Below are 14892 nucleotides of genomic sequence, written 5' to 3' on the forward strand. Positions count from 1 at the left end.
GAATTATCGAGCACTAAGTGTGAGAAGAAAGATTAACGAGCACTAAGTGTGCGGAGTAAAATTATTGAGCACTAAGTGTGCGAAGTAAAACTATCGAGCACTAAGTGTACGATCTCATTGCATTGCGAGTTAAATAATAGCACTAAGTGCGTGAATAAAACAAGTGATCAAAAGTGGACGAACGAGTTTATTATCAAATGCAAAAGTAGTAAGTGGAATATTTAAATTCGTAATATGCAGGTATGTATCAAACCTATGTGGTTGATATTATTGAATTTGGATTGGTTGTAGCAAATGTGAAATGTATCAAAGAACAGTAAAATGAATGATGAAGGAGTTAAAAGGAATGAATTGATATATTATATGTATGTTATAATGTTTGATTATTTATTTTAACTGCATATGAACATTCGGCTAATTATGAAAATGTGAGATTGGAAGTGATGAGTAGTTATGTGAAAGAGTATATGTAAATTCAAAAATGTTGGAAATTATATGTGAATGATTAATAGATTTATGGGCTGATAAGTTTGGATGAATATGTGATTATATAAGTATGACTCGGTTATTTAATTGGACTAACAATGTCTTTTAAATTGTTTAAATTGCTTACAACTTACTAAGTTAAGATAGCTTACTTTGGGTGTGTGTTTACTTGTTTTTATTTTATAGATTTTAGAGATCGTTACGTGCTCGGGGATCGTCCGTGAAGTTCACCACACTATCGTCTATTTCGGTATTAATGAATGTTTAATTTGAATTTATGGCATGTATAGTCTAGTATTTTTGTTGGTTGGATTTGAGTTGTACTTATGGAAGCCATGCGAAAATGGCTAAATATGATGTTTAAACTTAAGTAAATTATGGTTGATTTCATAATTAAGTAATGTTATAATATTTATAAATATATATGTGATGGAATTAATTTAGTATTCTTTGTATATGCGAATGAATTCATGATCTATTGGTATGGTTAGATTATGGATATATCATGCATAAGAATGGATTGTTGATATGAAATTATTAAAGATGTATGCCGTTGATTATAGTATAAATTGGGCATTTGATATTCATTAGTTGATAATCGGTTCTAGAAAAAAAAAACAAAAATTTATTTGTGTACTTGGAAGATTTTTGATATGAGATATGAATTTTGGTTGGCTTATGGGTTTAGTTATCTGTGAGATTTTATGCACGTTTTATGAATGAGAAAGTTGCTAATAGATCTTTAATAAGTATAATTAAATTCAGCTTTGGTTGATAAAATGAATAAATAGACATTTATTTATGTTTGATTAAATTAGATGAGTTCATACAAGATAAAAATTGACTTTGTTTATGGTACTTTGATTATTAAATCATGTGTATATTAGATGTTTGAAATTTGGCATCTTTATGAATTTTACAAATGACTTATGAAAGGTATAATTGATAATGATTAGATGCCAAATGAAATTAGATAATGATCAGTGATTTGTATTTATATATCGTTATTTATTTTATATATGTATGTAAGAAATCCTTGGCTTTAATGAATTCTTTGTATTTGATAGGATTTAATATTGTCTATAAATTGTATATTATAGAAATGTTATAAACTTTATGTTTAACTGTGATATTGAAATGATGTTCATTATTAAATGATGAAATTTGTTTGAAAATGCCTTGTAACTCGTTCGGCGACGGACACGGGTTAGGGGTGTTACAGGCCTTACCCAGATGGTAATCAATAATCAAATTATAGTCTTTTATCAATTCAAGCCACCTGCACTGTCTCAAATTCAGATATTTCTATGTCATCAGATATTTTCCTCATCAGATATTTTCAGACTTTTATGATTAGTATAGTTATGACATTTCTCACCATACAAGTAATGCCGCCATATTTTTAATGCAAATACAATAGCAGTTAATTCAACATCATGCACCAGGTAATTTCTTTCATGTGGCTTAAGTTGTTTTGAAGCATAGACTATAACTTTACCATCTTGCATCAATACACAACCTAAACCATTTAATGAAGCATTGCTATAAATTATAAATTCCTTACTAGGTTTAGGCTGCACTAGTACAGGTGCTTTCATTAATAGATTTTTCAGTCTATCGAAGCTCTGCTGGCATTCATCAGTCCATTCGAATTTAACATCTTTCTGCAATAGTCGAGTCATCGAAGAAGGTATCATAGAGAACCCCTGTACAAATCTCCGATAATACCGAGCTAGACCCAGAAAACTCTTTACTTCAAATACATTCTTCGGTGGACTCCAATTAACAATGGCTGAAATTTTACTCGGGTCTACCCTGATGCCTTCAGCAGATACAATATGCCCAAGAAATCTCATCTTTCGGAGCCAAAATTCACATTTACTAAATTTAGCATACAACTGCCTTTCACGCAAGATTTGTGATATAATTCTCAAATGATCTGTATGCTCATTTTTCATCTCAGTTATAGACCAGGATATCATTAATAAAAACTACCACAAACCTATCTAAGTACGGTCTGAATATCCGATTCATTAGGTCCATAAATATTGTTGGTGCATTAATCAGCCTAAACGGCATAACAAGAAACTCATAATGCCCGTACCTGGTTCTGAAAGTTGTTTTTGGTACATTTGACTCCTTTACTCGTAACTGATAGTAGCCCGATCAGAAATCAATCTTTAAAAATACAGTGTCACCCTTCAACTGGTCAAACAGATCATCAATTCGAGGAAACGAGTACTTATTCTTTATTGTGACTGATTTGAGCTACCTGTAGTCAATATATAATCTTAGGGACTCGTTCTTCTTTTTCACAAACAGAACCAGAGCACCCTTAGGTGAATGACTCGGTTGGACAAAAAACCTGTTAACAAGTTCTTGCAACTGTGTCTTTAACTCCTTTAAATCCGTAGGAGCCATACGATACAGAGCTATGGAGATCAGAGCAGTTCCTGAAATCGAATCTATAGAAAATTCCACTTCTCTTTCTGGTGGCAACCCCAGTAATTCCTCTGGAAACGCATCAAAAAATTCACATACAATTGGCATTGCCTGTATCTTTGACCTAGATACCTTAGTGTCTAACACATATGCAAAATAAGCATCATACCCTTTTCTAACACACTTTTGAGCTGCCATAACTGAAATCACATCAGATAATCCCTGTCTGATCAGATTTAAACCGGTGTAATTCACCATTTTGACACTTCAACACAATATATTTCTATTTATAGTTTACTACTGCATCATGCTGAGTTAAATCAATCCATGCCCAATATCACATCAAACTCATCAAAAGGCAACAACTTCAAGTCAGTCGGGAAACAAATACCTTTTATCATCAGTGGACAATTTTTACCAATTTTATCCACCATCATAGACTGGCCCAGGGGGTTCAAGACTTTAACCACAATTTCAGTAGATTCAATAGATAAATTTTTATCAAATTCTAATTTTGTGCATATGTATGAATGTTTGGAGCCAGGATCAATTAATGCAATAATATCAGTATCAAGTAAAGAAAATGTACCAGTAATTACATCTGGTACAGAGGCATCTTCTCTGACACGAATAGCATATGTCCTGGCTAATGCTTGTGTCTCAGATCTACTTGCAGTATCTTGTGTAACTCTTCGGCTACCACTAATATTACCGGTAGGTCGAGGTGGTCTGCCCCTCGAAGCAGGATTATTTGGTTTCGATGTCTGTTCTGCCTCTTTTTCTATTGTTTCGAGACAGTCTCTGAGGAAATGATCGAAAGAGCCACATTTATAACAGGCTCCACTATTCAGTCGGCATTCTCCAAAATGAACTTTATTACAGTAATGACATCTCGGCTTAGGGGTACCAACACTGCCAACACTGGTCATTGATGGTGTAGAAGGTCTTGGATTAGTGCGTTGAGAACCTCGCTCTCTATCCGAATACCCAGTGGCTGAGGTAGAACAATCCTGGTATTTCTTCAATTTCTTTGAAGCAGAAAACTGGGATTTTTCCATCGGTCTTTTACTAAGAATTCGAGCTTCCCCCTTAGAGTGTTTCTTCTCTTTGCTCAATTCTTCAACTATATAAGCTCGCTCTACCAGTGTAGCAAACTTTCGAATTTCAAGAATTCTGATCAGTAGCTTAATATCTTCATTCAACCCTTCTTTGAATTGTTTGTACATTTCAGCTTCTAACTGTACCCATTCTCGAGCATATTTACTCAATCGGACAAATTCTTTTTCATACTTAGATACTGATCTATTACCCTATTTTAGCTCAAGAAATTCTTTTCTCTTCTAATCGAGGAACCTCTAGCTGATATATTTCTTTCTAAACTTGGTCTGAGAGAATTCCCATTGAATTTCTTCTTTTGTAACTACTGAAGCTTTAGTATTCCACCAATGGTAGGCTGTATCTTTTAGTAATGATACTGCACATTTCAGACATTCTTCTGGTGTGTAAGATAATTACTCCAAAACCAGAGTAGTATTCTCTAACTAAAATTCAACCCGTTCGGGATCATCATCAACTGCTGCTCTGAATTCTTCAGCCTCATATTTTCTGATTTTATCAACCGGAGCTTTCTCTTTTCTGACAGATTCAGTACCTGTACCTTATGATATTTCAGGAACCGGTAGAGGAACAGGAGGGGGAGTTTGAGCTTGTTACACTACAGGGTTAGTTATTAAGTATTGACTAAACCATTCATTCATTATTTGAAAGAAGACCAATTTAACCTCTTCACCTTGGTCCTCTGTCTCAGACCTTCTACTACTAGTAACTTCGACTTCCCTCTATGCCCGTTCTGGAGCTGGAGCATGACTCTCGGCTTCCTCGGGTTGAGCCAGGTCAGTTGGCATTTACTATAAGAAAAACACATTTTAAATGGTCAAGTGATAAATCGTAATTTACACAAGTTTTTATCCTATGCTTAGCACATTTATGGATGGTTTCTCTTTAGATTTGGTGAATTTGATGCTCCTAATCCTTTAATTTCATGTGTTATACTAAGGTAAGCATAGGAGAGTAAAAAAAGTGAGAAACGGGCTAAAAACGGAGAAAATGGACCCACAAGAGAAATCAACACGGCCTGGACTTCCTTACACGGGTGTGTCACATGGCCGTGTCCCTCTGGCAAGATCGAAGCACGACTTACACGGGTAGACTATACGCCCGTGCCTATTCAACAGCCTTAACCACGGGCTGGAGTAATCGCACACGGTCGTGTCACACGGGCGTGTCCCTGTCAAGCCCAAGATAACCTTATTCGGAAATGGCCAATTTTGAGGGCTCTTAGGCATTCTAAAGCCTATTTAAACACCTGAGGAGGCATTTAGGAATGACACGTAGAGTAGGAGGCAATGAATTGCTCAAAGAAAGCCGATTGGTCCATCTTAGAAGCCGGATTCATCATCAAGACTGAAGATCTCCCTTCAATTTCTATTCAGGGGTTTTGAGTTTTCTTTATGTTTTGTATTCATTATTCTTCTGAGTTGTTTTCTTCTATTATTATGAACTAAACCCCCTAAACACCTAAGGGGAATGAAACCTAAGACAGATCTTGTTATTATTATCTGAATTGTATTATAAATATTTGACTTGTTCTTAATTATGTGTTCTTAATTCTTGTTTTAATATTCCAGGATATTGATTCGAGTTAATGCTCTTATTTAGAGGAGGAATAGACCCTGTCTAAGAGTAAATTTGTCATAATTAAGCGGAATTGATTGCACGCCTAGAGATAAGGTGATAAGATTTTGCCGGATTAGGGTAAAACCTAATAAGGGGATCCATAGATCGAGTTAATGCAACATTAGGGTGTTAATTAGAAAGAGATTTCAATTAATCAACCTAGGGTTAGACGTTATTAGTCTTGAGAGAGATAATAATATAACTTAGGGATTTCTACGGATCAAGTTGAATGAATTAATTGTCTAATTCAGAGTCAAATAACAAGTGAAGTCTAGGTGGATTTTTCCTTGGGTATTTTCTTAATCAATCGAGTTTTCCCAAAAGCTTTTCCCTAATTTCTCTCCGTGCACTATTAGTTTAGTTAATTAATTTAGATAAAGAAATCCCTTAATTTTTAGGCTAGATAATAAAAAGAAAGTAATTACTAGTACTCTTGGTTCATTTGGGTTCGACAATTTGGTCTTGCTAAAGCTATACTACTGTTCGATAGGTACACTTACCTTTATCGTGATAATAGTTAGTTTCAAGAATTATTATTTTTAAAATTTTAAAATATGTCACGAATATCACATACCAAGTTTTTGGCGTCGTTGCCGAGGAACTAGGATATTAGAAACACTCGATTTTTATTACCTTAGCCATTTTATTCTTATTGCAATTTAACTTTTTATTTTCTTTTTTAATTCTTCATTTATTCTCTTCTGACAGGTTTTTCTAGTTTATGACTAGAAGAAACCCGTCAGGACCATTACTGTTTGATAGTGAGATCGATTGTACAGTTCGCAAAAACTGAAGAGAAATAAGACGAAGCTTAAGATACACAGAGGAAGAGCAAGAGGACGATATTTCAACCACAACAGAGGTGATGGCTGAAAACCAAGAAAATCCGCTACCTCCTGCGATTGCTGTTAATCAGAATCCTGCTCCGTGCACTATGTATGATTATGCTAAACCTTCTTTAACAGGAACTGAATCGAGCATAGTTAGACCTGCTGTAGCTGCAAATACTTTTGAACTAAAACCTAACACAATTCAAATGATACAGCAATTTGTTCAGTTTAATGGTTTGTAGGACGAAGATCCCAACGCTCACTTGGCAAACTTTTTGGAACTATGTGATACATTTAAAATTAATGGCGTTTCTGATGACGCCATTCACCTTTGGTTGTTCCCTTTTTCATTGAGAAACAAAGCTAAACAGTGGTTGAATTCGTTACCACGAGGGTCAATCACAACTTGGAAACAAATGACCGAAAAGTTTTTATTAAAATATTTTCCGTCGGCTAAAACGGCTAAATTACGTAATGATATCTCTTCTTTTGTGCAGATGGATTTAGAAACACTCTACGATGCATGTGAGAGATACAAGGACCTCTTGAGAAGATGCCCTCACCATGGGTTAACACCCTGGCTACAGGTTCAAACGTTTCATAATGGCCTGAATCATTCGACTCGACAAATGGTTGACGCAGTCGCTGGTGGGACTATCAATAATAAAACACCTGAATATTCTCATGAATTTATAGAAGATATGTTACTGAATAATTATCGGTGGCAAGTCATGAGGACAAAGCCAACAAAAGCAGCCGACGTTTATAACATCAATTCGGTCACCATGCTCTCTAATCAGGTAGAACTCTTGAATAAGAAAATTGATGGTTTTCTTAGTTCTTCACAGGTTTACCCAGTAATGCAGTGCGAAGCAAGTAAAGGTGGATCGAGCAATCTAGAATACCCACCTTATGGGCATAATATGGAGAACGGGTAGTTAAATTACATGGGTAATAATCATCGATTTCAAAAAAATCCGTATAGCAATACTTACAATGTAGGATGGAGGAATCACCTAAATTTTTCATGGGAAGGCTAAGGGAATCAACGACTACCACCACCTTTAGGCTTCCAACAACCACCCTACCAACAAGAGAAAAAGCTGAAACTTGAGTAGATGATAACAAAATTATCTCAGTGTCAGAAACTCGTTTTCAAAATACCGAGACAACACTTAAAAATTAACAAGCGTCGATCCAAGGGCTCGAAACTGAGATAGGTCAGCTCGCTTAATTGATATCTGAACGACCACAAGGTAACCTGCCGAGTAACATTGAATGTAATCCAAGGGAGCAAATCAATGCAATTACCATTCAAGATGAGGAAGGATTAGTTGCACCTAAATAGAATAGGGGCAAAAAACTATGGTAAGTAAAGGTAAGGGTGAGGTGGATCACAATGACCAAAAACTGGTAAGTAAAGAGTACAAACCTCGTGTGCCATACCCAAACGCGATAAGGAAAGACTGCATAGAAGAACAATTCGGTAAATTCCTTAAATTATTAAAGAAGTTACATATTAGCTTACCGTTTATTGAAGCTCTTTCGCAGATGCCAAACACAGTTAAATTCTTAAAGGAACTTTTAACAAATAAGTGGAAGTTGGATGAGGCGTCGCATGTGGAACTAAATATGGTTTGCTCAGCCATACTGCAGAATAAACTGGCTAACAAATTAAAAGATCCAGGGAGTTTTACGATTCCCTGTTTAATTGGTAGACTAGATGTTAATAATGCTTTGGTTGATTTAGGGGCTAGTATCAATGTCATGCCTTAAAAAATGTTTAAACAACTAGGTTTTGGGAAACCCAAACAAACTAGGATGAGTATTCAATTAGCCGATAAAACAATCAGATTTCCTAGGGGGATTATTGAAGATGTACTCGTTAAAATTGACAAATTTATATTCCCAGTTGATTTCGTTGTTTTAGATATCGAAGAGGATAGTAACATTCCTTTAATTTTAGGGAGGCCCTTTTTAGCAACCGCTAGAACAATAATTGATGTTGGTACAGGTGAACTCACACTTCATGTGGGAGACGAAACAATCACCTTTCAAGCTCGTAATTCAATTAACACATTAAAAATTAAAGGTGGTTGTATAAATCATTCTACTAAAACTGACCATGTGGTGCAACCTACTTTGCAAGAAATAAGTTCGAAGAACCTACACGAGTTATGTTCAAGCAACAACAAAGGACCTATCTATGAAGAACGGTGGCTACAAATCGAGGAACTAGATTAATGGCGGATACAGAAATCAAGAACCCTCGATAAATCGAAACTAAGCCAGGACGAGCTCAATACATTACCAAATCAACTTAAGGTTGGAGACAAAGTACTACTAGATGCAGCAGATCCTTACATTACCACTTCTGAACCTAATGAAGAAATTCCTTTCACGGTACTCAGTACTTTCCCATGTGGTACAGTCGAGGTAATTTACCCCAAATTTGAACCTTTTAAGGGAAACAATACTCGTCTTAAACCTTATATTGATAAAGTTGATAGCAGGGATAATGAGTGTAAACTCCTGGAGCCACCATGATTACAAACCAGAGAGGTAAGTCAAGTTTAGACTATAAATAAGCGCTTCTCGATAGGCAACCCGAGCACTAACAGTAATGATTTATTTAAATTCTAGTTTTTCACATCTAACCTACTAACTGAATCTTGAATAATAGGGTTTTCCCATCCACACGGCCAATCACACGGGCGTGCCTTAGGCCGTGCTCACACCATAGAAGGAAACATGGCTGTGCGATACCATCCTGTGAAAACAGGGCAAAAATTTTTCCCCAACACGGGACGCGATAAGACACCACGGCCGTGTGATAAGGCCGTAGGTGAAACTGCTAAACCAACACGGGCGTGCGACACGCCTGTGTTTTGAAACCGTGGGCAAACCTATCAATTTAACACGGGTGTCCGACACGCACGTGCCCAGCCCCCGTGGTCGACACAGTCAAACAAACACGAACATGGAAGAAGCGAATGAAGCAAGACACGGCTGTGTGCACCCACACGCCCAAGGAACACGGGCGTGGAACGAATGTAAGATGCGCCTAAATTTAAAAATCGCGAAGCACACGGGCAAAAAATAGGGCACACGGGCGTGCCCTACGACTGTGTGCCCCAAAATCTATATAAACCCCTCACTATTCATCATTTCGCTCCCAAAAATCCCTAGCCCTAGCCGCTGCAACTCTGCACGCCCTACCTGCCACGCCCGTGCGCCGCCTACAACATTGTTTCCGACGATCCAAGCTTCCCCCTTTTGCATTTGTTTATTCTTTTTTCTCTATTTTCTTTAAATATTTTACCTATTTCATGATTTCTCTGATCCATTTGACTATTTTAAGTAAATATTCATAGTAGAATAATAATACTCATGCTTTTCATTAAAGAATTATGCCATTTTCAGACTACATTCATCCATTTTTCTCGTTTCCATGGATTTTATGCTTATCTACATGCACTCATGCATTAGATATTCCCTTAGCATTATTCTCATAGTCCTATTTTAAGAACTTAATATATTTGCTTTAGTTGTTTTAGTTTTTTTTACTTCATCTAGTACGTGAGTCTCATGAAATATTCCTATTTAGTTTTGTTTTTCCATGCTATTCTTGAGACATATCGGTCGAATTTCAACTTTCAATGCAGATATACAATGTCATCCTCACATGGTAAGAAGATTGTTGTTCCCTCCTCGAAGAAGTAGAAATGAGCAGCATCATCCTCGGGTCCTACTGCTGAGATCCGTCACCCTTTCATCGAGTTTCCCTTGGGACCCTAGGAGGAGCGATTTCAGACATTACGGGCCCGACCCTTAGGTGTGGGCCTCTGTATTGACTGGGCCACATTTGAACAGATTCAATTGGCTGACGCGGTCCGAGCCCTCCTGACGACTTACCCGTAGAGGCTCTTCTTTGACAGTCCACCTAGGAGGAGGACCTAGAGGACATTATTGATGATGTCCCTCCACGTCATGAGGACCCATCGTCTCAGCCATCACCCATCCATCGTCCAGTTCATGTGGCGGCTTCATACTCTGTCATCTCTAAGCGCCTTACACGATTTGAGCAGTAATGTTTTCAGCGCTTTGATCACATTAATGCGACTCTACATCAGATTTGTTAGCACTTCCATATATCATCGCCACCACCACCTCGCGAACCATCCGGTGGTGACGATGTTTCAAAACTTTTTATTTATTATTTTTATTTTCGCTTTTATCTTTATTTATCTTATTTAAGTAATTTTTATTTCATTTTCCTTTATTATTATTTTAATTTTAGTTTTTATAATTTTTATTGAATAATTTGTAGTTTCGGCTATTTCATTACGCGTAATTATGCTTCTTTATATTTCCTAAAAAGTTCTTAATTCTATCACAGTTATAAAGAGCTCCAAATCTCTTCATCGCATAGGAACTAAAAACTCTACTGGTAAAGGTTCTCCACGACTGCCATGTCCTGCTTGACTACGACCATAGTACTACCATATATAATATTCTTTTAGCGCAGGACTTATGGACTAATGAACCTCTACCACCACCGGAGCATCCTCCTCCACTCTCATCATTACCCTGGCTGATTATTCTCCATAACTCCAAATTAAGGAGTTCATTTATCATTCAGGAAGTTTCACTTCTCTCCCTATCTTATGATTATTTATCTATATTTTTCAATATATCTATCTTCGTACATTGAGGGCAATGTACATCTTAAGTGTGGGGGGTCTTTCATATCATCATTAGAAATCCGTGAATTTTATCTTATTCTCACGTGAATCACTCATATCACTATTAGAATGAATTTTAATTAATTTATGATTTTTACTGATATGTCTTGAATTAAAATATAGGCATTTATGCATTGATTGTTTAAACTTTAAGACATTAGGGAATCAAGCATGATAAGTTGATTTTTGAAGAATTATAAACTTTTAGGTTGTTTCCCTAAGTTTAGGTATTATCGTGAGTTGAAAGTCACAAGTTTAAACATCAAAAAGACATAATTTTTGTGAGATCTTAAGCCTTTAGAGCATATTTTATTTCTTTCATGCTCACATTTATTATGAGTGCGTCAGTATTGATTTGTTATTCTAGAACTTGCTTGATTATGCATGTCAAGACCACACCATTTGATTTGATATGTCAAGATGATAAAGGCACTTAGGTTTAACCCACTTACTCCACAAAAGCCTACCTTCATAATTGACCCTTAGTGAACCCCTTTGAGCTTAACAAGCCATTAATTTATTAACTCTCAATATTAACCCATAACCCATTATTGTTGAAATCCCCTAATTTGATCCCTATTTTTGTCGAGATTTGATTTGAACTAATTGCTTAGCTATGTTTTGCTCTTCTATGTATTTTACTTGTTCTTAAATGTATATATATATATACTTCAACACATATTAGTAGTAATTCGTCATTTTTGAGCTTGAGTGGTAATTCCATATTCTGAGAAGAAGCTCACTTGTATTTAACTGATGACTGGTTATTTTTCTAACTAGGTAATTTTTCAATTCAATCTCGATTCTAACCTTTTCTTTCCGCTTGTGACCACACCCCCTAACCAAAGACACATTACAACCCTTTAAAAGACCTTTTTGATTGATGTATCAGCTCAATTTATAGTGGTGGAGATTTGATTTTCAAGCAAGCCTATGGCAATAGCTTTATGTCCTTAAACACCTTGAGTGATTTGAGTGAATCTTTAGTGAGGATGTTAAACTCTGTGATATTTTGATCAAAGGTAATCACTTAGATAAGGGGAGACACTTATGTTTTGTGATAAAATACTCAACTTGGAATGTTTGAAACTTTGATGTACTTTTAGTTGAATTTTCAATGTATGAATACTTATGGATTATTTTGAGATATTATTGATAGGGATTATAAATTGAGAAGAATTTATTTTGATTGTGAGTTGAGGATTTTGCTTGAGGACAAGTAAACACTTAAGTGTGGGGGTATTTGATAAACCATAATTTATACATGTTTTTATCCCATGCTTAGCATATTTATGGACGGTTTCTCCTTAGATTTGGTGAATTCGATGCTCTTAATCCTTTAATTTATGTTTTATACTAAGGTGAGCATAGGAGAGTAAAAAGAGCGAGAAACAGGCCGAAAATGGAGAAAATAGACCCACATAGAAAATCAACACGGCTTGGACTTCCTCACACAGGCATGTCATACGGCAGTGTCCCTCTGGCAGGATCGAAGCACGACTTACATGAGTAGACTACACGCCCGTGCCTATTCAACAGCCTTGACCACTGGCTGGAGTAATCACACACGGGAGTGCCCCTGCCAAGCCCAAGTATAACCCTATTCGGAAAAGGTCAATTTTGAGGGCTCTTAGGCATTCTAAAGCCTATCTAAACACCTGAGGAGGCACTTAGGAATGACACGCAGAGTAGGAGGCAAGGAATTACTCAAGAAAAGTCGGTTGGTCCATCTCAGAAGTCGGATTCATCATCAAAACTGAAGATCTCCCTTCAATTTCCATTCAGGGGTTTTGGGTTCCCCTGAATAATTATATTTCTTCTTTCTTTCTCAACATTTGGCAAGCACAAGGCAAGGATGTATGGCTTCCCCTTTTTTTTATTTATAATTTAAACCATTAACTATTATAATATAATATATAATGCATATATGGCTATTCAACCATCATCATGGCCTGCCACTTACATAAAAATGAGGAATTTGACACACAAATCCCCATATTTTAAGCCATGCAATATTTGACCACTGCACTTCAACCTACCACAATTTTAATATTTTTCACATAAGTCCTTTTTAATCAATTTCACATTTAAATGACAAAAATCAAAGCATGAAACTTTCACACATGCACTTTCACTTATAATAGGCATAGAATATAACACTTAATTATTTTTGTGACTCTATTTTTGTGGTCCCAAAATCATTCCTGACTAGGGTCAAATTAGGGCTGTCACAACTCTCCCCCCTTTAGGAATTTTTGTCCCCAAAAATCTTACCAACGAATAAACTAGGGTATCATTCTTTCATAATTCAAACTATTCATTAACATATGGTTGAAGATCATAAACTCATTATTCAACTCAAACTAAACCAGAACTGACATTTCGGTTGATAATACCTTCGTGCAAAAAGAAGCTTCAACAATCGAACTAACTTTAACTTTTCTCATAGAATTTCTCCGATAGATACAATTTTTGTACCAAATCTTCACGAATTCAGATTCTTCTTTTAGACTATCCCTCAAATCACATCTTTCTTCTTATTAAAAAGATAACCTCCGAAATATCACTATACTGATTTAATCTTAATCTTCTATCATTTTCACTTTTAATGATGTTGAACCTTTCACAATAACTAGGAAAAAGTTTATAATAAAACTGTCTCCACCCTATAATAGATATTATCCCGATTGTTAATGAAACATTTGAACACGAAGAGAATCAAATATGGTTTAAACAAAGAACCAATGCGAATCACAACTTCTATAGCTCGATAATCGGTACCAAGATACTCTCACCTTTCAAGCCGAAATTATAATCATAATAAACATAATCAACTCATCAAATAAATATTTCTTCAGATAATCACATGAAATCATAAGAAACCGCTATAGCAAAATTTCAATTTCGTAGTTACACGAATATCAATAAATTACCACCCATATAGAATGATATCAATTCCGATAATATCCCAGAAAACGTCCAGAAAGAACAATGTCACTCATAATTACTAAAATCCATAATAACAGAGACGATATACTCTTCACGAATATTCAACCGAACAATAATCAGTAGAAACAGAGTATTAGCATCACATATATATATATATATGTATATATTTGATTTTCATATTCACATATGGGAATAAATACTAGAGAATGACATAGCAAAGTCGATCATAACCCAAACAAACCAACGATGCTTTCTTTTATTAGCATGCTGAACTAATGATCTCTTATGGCAAAAATTCCTTCTGAAATTAAACCGTCACATATACTTCTGAAGATAAACGTACACATAGAATGCCCCGAAGAAGTCATAGTAACTGCCCGAGTATAACTACTGCACTCAATCATCAATATAATTCAATCATGACTCAACCGTCTAATTCTGTTTTCACTAATCCCATACTATTACACTATTGTACTATTTAATTTCACTTTTGCAAACTCATTCAATGTATCTCTTGAGAATCTCATCGTATAACTCTATTCTGGTAAGGGGCAAAAATTGTAAAGCCTTTAAACTTTTGACTTTCAAACAAGTGCACATTCAACAACAACATAGCATTACGCACATTGATTCAAACATTTCAAATTTCCAACTTATTATGAGCACATTTTCATACATCTCAGTAATAAATGCAACTTTATTTC

The 14892-nt window shown here is 35.7% G+C and overlaps 1 non-coding gene across 1 annotated transcript; it reads right to left on the minus strand.

Moving 5' to 3' along the window:
• Positions 1-6958: 6958 nt before the first annotated feature.
• On the minus strand, positions 6959-7065 carry LOC128286122 (small nucleolar RNA R71). The gene has a single exon (XR_008276667.1). It is a non-coding gene; the product is annotated as a small nucleolar RNA R71 (small nucleolar RNA).
• Positions 7066-14892: the final 7827 nt, after the last annotated feature.

The sequence above is a fragment of the Gossypium arboreum genome, chromosome 12, assembly GCF_025698485.1.
Source record: "Gossypium arboreum isolate Shixiya-1 chromosome 12, ASM2569848v2, whole genome shotgun sequence".
Classification (NCBI taxonomy): Eukaryota; Viridiplantae; Streptophyta; class Magnoliopsida; order Malvales; family Malvaceae; genus Gossypium; species Gossypium arboreum.